Here is a 6094-nt window from a genome sequence, read left to right as displayed (position 1 = left end):
CATAAAATTTTATCTTGATTCATCATTAAATTAGCATTGTATTTAGTAAACAATTTCATTATAATTAATATATTATACATCTTTTATATTCTTAATTACAAGAGCAGAACCTTCAAATTATGTGAATTTAATGACTTTACTTTTACTTTGGAAAAACAACAAAAGGAATAGGAGACATTATTGTCCTCAAAGGAGCATGAAGTCTGCTATGGACTTTATTACGGCCATTTACACCGTGCCACGTTTCCAGGTGCCAAAAGTCATTTTACTTCGATAAAAATGCAAAAGGACAAGAATCCATTATTGTCCTGAACACGTTATAGAGGGGGACCAAACCATGATGTTTCTGATGCTTTTGTCAAGACCGAAAGATGGAACGGAGGTTCCCAAATCATGATGTCCTTGATGCTTCATGTCCGAATAAGGCCACGGATAGACACGCAACAAGCAAAAAGACCAAGATGACACTAAGTTTACAATATTTATTAAAAATTTTGAGATAAGGATGGTGTCAATGTCATGGCTATTAATATCAAAGCCTTTTAAAAGATCATTTAAGAATTATAGTTTTGAAACAGTAATTACTTAAATAACTGAGAAAGAGAATTTGATGCGATTCATCAAAGTCACTTAAATAGGCACTTTTAAAAAGTTATGTCTATAAATTAATCTTTCATAAAGTTTTGACATTAAAATAATCAATCTTAAAGTTTTAGCATAAACATTTTAAAATCATATGATACATAATTTATATACCGAATACGTAGTCAAAAGCATCAAGTTTTCACAAATTGAGAAATTGGGGTGATTCCCAAAAGGTCTCTAACTTCGATCCTTGCCGTTCATCAAAGAGAAGTAAGCCATTTGCCCAAGATTTGTTGTTCAATCATTTGCACAAAAGATCCGTAGTTCAATCTCAAAATAGAACATGGCCAAAGAAGAAACAAATGTAAACTAACAAGATGTGAAAAAAACGTACCCACTTCCCTTTTCTTTTTTGACGAAAATAAATAGATGTTTCTCATTTTTAAATGAAATTATTTGAAAAAAAAATTGTATATTCCATGATTTTGCTTTGAGTCTAGCCAAAAAAAAACAAAAGTAATGGCAAGGTTAGGATAATTGCTTTGTGATTTTTGCTCTTGACTTATGTAGCTATTTTGTCATTTTTCTAATTTTCAAAAAAATTAAGAGCACAAATTTTATGAATAATCAATTTAATGTTAATGATTTATGAACGATCAGTTTGGTATCAAAATTTTCAAAGATCGCTTTATTGATCCAAAATGCAATTTTTCCTAGTTTGGACACTTCATATGTGAAGCACATGCAATTTTCGGATATAAGAAAAACACTGGGGGCTGGACGAATTTCGTTTTTCTCGCAGGCTTTAGTCTAGATAATTCTAATTAAGCTAAGGGTCTCCTTGTTCACTTTCTTTTGTTTTTGTTTTTGTTTTTATTTTCCAATTTTTCTCATTCTAACGAACCAGTTTTGGGAAATTTGTTCACTTTATTACTTAACATATTATTTATAAATCATATAATATGGGATTATATTAAAATACTTAAATCGGTGTTGTCATTTTATAAATAATATAAAAAAATAGTTAAAACTGATAATCTAACATTAGTTGAGTGAGTAGGAGAAAAGAGCAATATTTTAGGAATAGCTATATTATTAAAGTTTATAATGGCTGTAATAGGATTATACTCTAATAGTTATTATTGCAAGCAAATATTATAATAGACACTCGACCTAAAACAAATTTGCAATGTAATAGTCATTATTGTAACCAAACATGTTGTTAAGATTTAACTGAGTAACCAAATTCTCGTACATATCACCAAAACTCTAATGAAGGGCATAATAAAAATTTCAATACTCCTATTTAATACAAACTTATTTGACAGATTATAATTTGGGACGAATTTTTTTTAGAAAAATAAATAAGTATATGAGTATTTTGCGGATTGGCAGAGAAAAGTCAAATTGAGAGCATCAAATTAACGTGAATGAGTGCTCAATGGTGGCACTAAAAATTCAATTATGTCTAATTTAACTTGCATTCTACAAAGTTTTGATCAAATTTGTAAACATGATATATAGTGGAATTTTATGCCGCTTATCCTGAGGAGAATGTTTTTTTTTTTTTTTTTTTGGTAAAGGTAAGAAATCCTGGGGAGAATGTTACACCAACCAAATAATGTAAATCCTGTGTCTAATATACTTTTCTATCTTCTGATTTATTATTGTTTGATTGCTCATTTCCTTTTTCAGCAATAATCAGTATAAATGTAATGATAAGGAGATTCTTTTCTTACCAGTTTGACTTATATGTATTTTCTTATTGGCTGAATTTATTTATTTTTAATCTAATCTACTTTCAGCAAAGTCACCACGAAATCCATAACATTTCAAATATTTTGCAAGTTATTTTTTTCCTAAAATATGAAACAGATTCTAAGAGACAAAATGTATAAATTTCAATTGATCCGATGATCTTGAATGGGTGTCAAATTCCTAGTTGTTTTGAAAGTGAGGGCAATTATTAGGTTCATGTATGTATGTGTTTTTTTATTTATCAATTTTATTCTATTTTTATTTTAACTCTCATCTCAAATTTTTCCTTATGCTTCCTTATAAGATAGAATCAAAACTCATATCTAAAATTAAATCGTCTCCATCACAACTCTCTTAAGAATATGGGGATTCGAACCCTCCATTTCTCACTTTCAATATGGGAAGGGTGCCAGTAAACCCCAATGGTTTGGTCCATGTATGTGTTGACTTTACTTAATAATGAGATATCTTCCCAAAAATTGGTCCTCCATGTTCTGGGGAAAAATCATTATAGTAAAAATTAATTGATTAATAGGCACCTAGAGGTAATTCCTTTAAAAGACAAGTTGTGGTTATTTTGATCTTAAAAAGCCGTGGTTATCTTAACTTTTTGTGTCCAATCAAATGTCACGTGGCCAATAAGACAATAGTTGCATCACTTTTGGAAAAAAGCAAAAGGACAATGATAAATTATTGTCCTAAAAGGACCTATAGTGGATTGTGGACCTTATTATAGAGACTTTGCTATTTCTTTTGGTGAGTGTTTATTTGTCTTGAGTTCACAAAAGTTCATCCAATTAAACATTGCATGTCCATGTGAAACGCACTATCTTTCTAGGAGCAAATGATTCACAAAATTAGTGTTACTTTGGGAGAAAAAAAAAAAAAGGCAAAGGGAAAAGCAAACATTATTGTTCTAAACAAAAAATGGACTTGTGAGATACAAAAAGTCCAAGATGATCCAAAGTTTGCAAAAGTTCACCTAAAAAAATCGAGATGAGGACAATGTCAGAGTCATAGTTTTTTATTTCGTTTATTTTGTCTTTTTTAAACTTATTTTCCAAATTTTTTGTTTTTAAATTTCTAACTTGGCTCACGATTTAGTGGACAATTATAGTCCTCTAAGGACTTGTAGTGGACTGTGGACCTTATTATGGAGACTTTTGCTACTTTGCATCCAAATAAAACAGCAGATGGACATGAGAGACATGAAAATACCAAAATCATCCTAAGTTCACAAAAGTTCATCCAATCAAACGTTACATGTCTATGTGAACCGCACCATGTTTCTAGGAGCAAATGATTTGCGACATTAGTGTTACTTTGAGAAAAAGAAAAAAAGCAAAAGGAAAAACAGACATTACTGTCCTCTAAGGCTTGCAAACAATTGATGGACTTGTGAGATGCGAAAAGTCTAAGATGAAAAAAGTTCACCCAAAAAAATGGAGATGAGGATTCGCCCAAAAAAATGGAGATGAGGATAATGTCAGTGTCATAATTGTTGTAATACATTTGCTTTAATGTTAAAAGTTTTTAAACATTATTTATCACCATTTTCGAAAGAAATTTAAAAAACTGTAGAAAAAATTAAAAAAAAAAAAAAGAAACCTATAACAAATTAGAGCCTTTGTGTCCAAATAAAACAACAGATGGACATGAGAAACATGAAAATACCAAAATCGTCCTAAGTTAACAAAAGTTCATCTAATCAAACCTTACATGTCCATGTGAAATACACCATGTTTCTAAGAGCAAATGATTTGTGACATTAGTATTACAATGGGGAAAAAGGCAAAAGGACAAGCAAATATTATTGTCCTCTAAGGCCTGCAGTGGATTGTGACAATTGATGGACTTGTGAGATGCCAAAAGTCCAAGGTGATCCTAAGTTTGCAAAAGTTCACCCAAAAAATCTAGATGAGGATAATGTCAATGTCATAATTGTTGTATGACATTCACATTTTAGTGTTAAAAGTTTTTAAACATTATTTAAGTATCACCATTTTCGAAAGACTGTTCATTTAAATAACTCCAGCCACAAAAAAATAATAATAATAACGTGGCTCACGATTTAGTGGACGATTATTATCCTCTAAGCACATGTAGTAGATTGTGGACCTTATCACGCAAACTTTTGCTACTTCATGTTCAAATAAAGTAACTGATGGACATGAGAGACATGAAAATATCAAAATTGTCTAAGTTCACAAAAGTTCATCTAATCAAACACTATATGTCCATGTGAAGTGCATCATGTTTCTAGGAGCAAATGATTCGTGACATTAGTATTACTTTGGAAAAAATAAAAAAAGCAAAAGAAAAATATACATTATTGTCCTCCAAGTACCTCCAATGGATTGTGGCAATTGATGGGCTTGTGAGATGCGAAAAGTCCAAAATGATCACAAGTTTGCAAAATTTCACCCCAAAAAATCGAGATGAGGAAAATGTCAGTGTCATAATTGTTGTATGGTATTTATTTTAGTGTTGAAAGTTTTTAAACATTATTTAAGTATCACTATTTTTGAAAGATTGTTCATTTAAATAACTTCGGAAGAAGAAATCTAATGAGGCTCACGATTTAGTGGAAAATTATTGTCCTCTAAGGACCTGTAGTGGACTATGGATCTTATTATGGAGACTTTGCTTCTCAGCGTCCAAATAAAACAATGGATGGACATGGGATATATGAAAATACCAAATTGTCCTAAATTCACAAAAAGTTCATCTAATCAAACATTACATGTCCATGTGAAACGCGCCATGTTTCTAGGAGCAAATGATTTATGACATTAGTGTTATTTGGGGGGAAAAAACAAAAGGAAAAGCAGACATTATTGTCCTCTAAGGTCCTACCGTGGATTGCGACAATTGATGGACTAGTGAGATGCGGAAAGTCCAAAATGATCCTAAGTTTAAAAAGTTCACCCAAATAAAAAAATAAAAAAACCGAAATGAGGACAATATTAGTGTGATAATTGCTATACGACGTTCATTTTAATATTAACAAATTTTAAACATCATTTAAGTATTATGATTTAGAAAAGATTGTTCATTTAAATAACTCCGGCTGCAAAAAATCTAACATGGCTCACCAAAGTCACTTAAATGAACATTTAAAAAGAAAAATTGGCATTAAATTGATGTTTCATGAAGTTTTGGCATTATAGTAATCATTCTTAAAGTTTTGGCACAAAACATCTCGAAAATTATGTGATGCATATTTTATGTATCAAATATTGTTAAATGCATCAATTTTTTCACAAATTGTGAAATTGGGATTAAATTGGTTTCCAAATGTTCTCTAATATTGGTCCTTACAGCTGATCAAAGAGAAGTAATCCATTTCCATAAGGCTTCAGGCTGTGTTGTTCAATCTCAAAATGGAGCAAGGTGAACGAGGAAACAAATACGGAGTAATGAGACTTTTAAGTACTTCCCATTTCTTTTTGGACAAAAACAGATAGATCTTTGGGATTGTAAACTGATTTATTTGGAGAGATTGTTTACTCCATGGTTTTTCTTTTGAGTCTTATTGATACCTGAATTTTTGTTACAAAATGAAAATAGCAAGATAATGGCAAAAAGAGCAAAAAATAATAAATAAAAAGAAGAGAAGAGTCTCCAATTCGGCCATTTATTTAATTGGCACCAGCCCATATATTAAGTCCATTACTTAGACCCATAAAAGCCGAGAAGTCAGGCCATTACTAATTTTGGTGTCATTTAAGCCCGTTCGAAGGTATGGCCC

Source organism: Eucalyptus grandis, chromosome 2 (genome assembly GCF_016545825.1).
Source record: "Eucalyptus grandis isolate ANBG69807.140 chromosome 2, ASM1654582v1, whole genome shotgun sequence".
NCBI classification, from domain to species: Eukaryota; Viridiplantae; Streptophyta; class Magnoliopsida; order Myrtales; family Myrtaceae; genus Eucalyptus; species Eucalyptus grandis.
The sequence above is the reverse complement of the archived record's forward strand: the minus strand, read 5'-3'. Positions refer to the sequence as shown.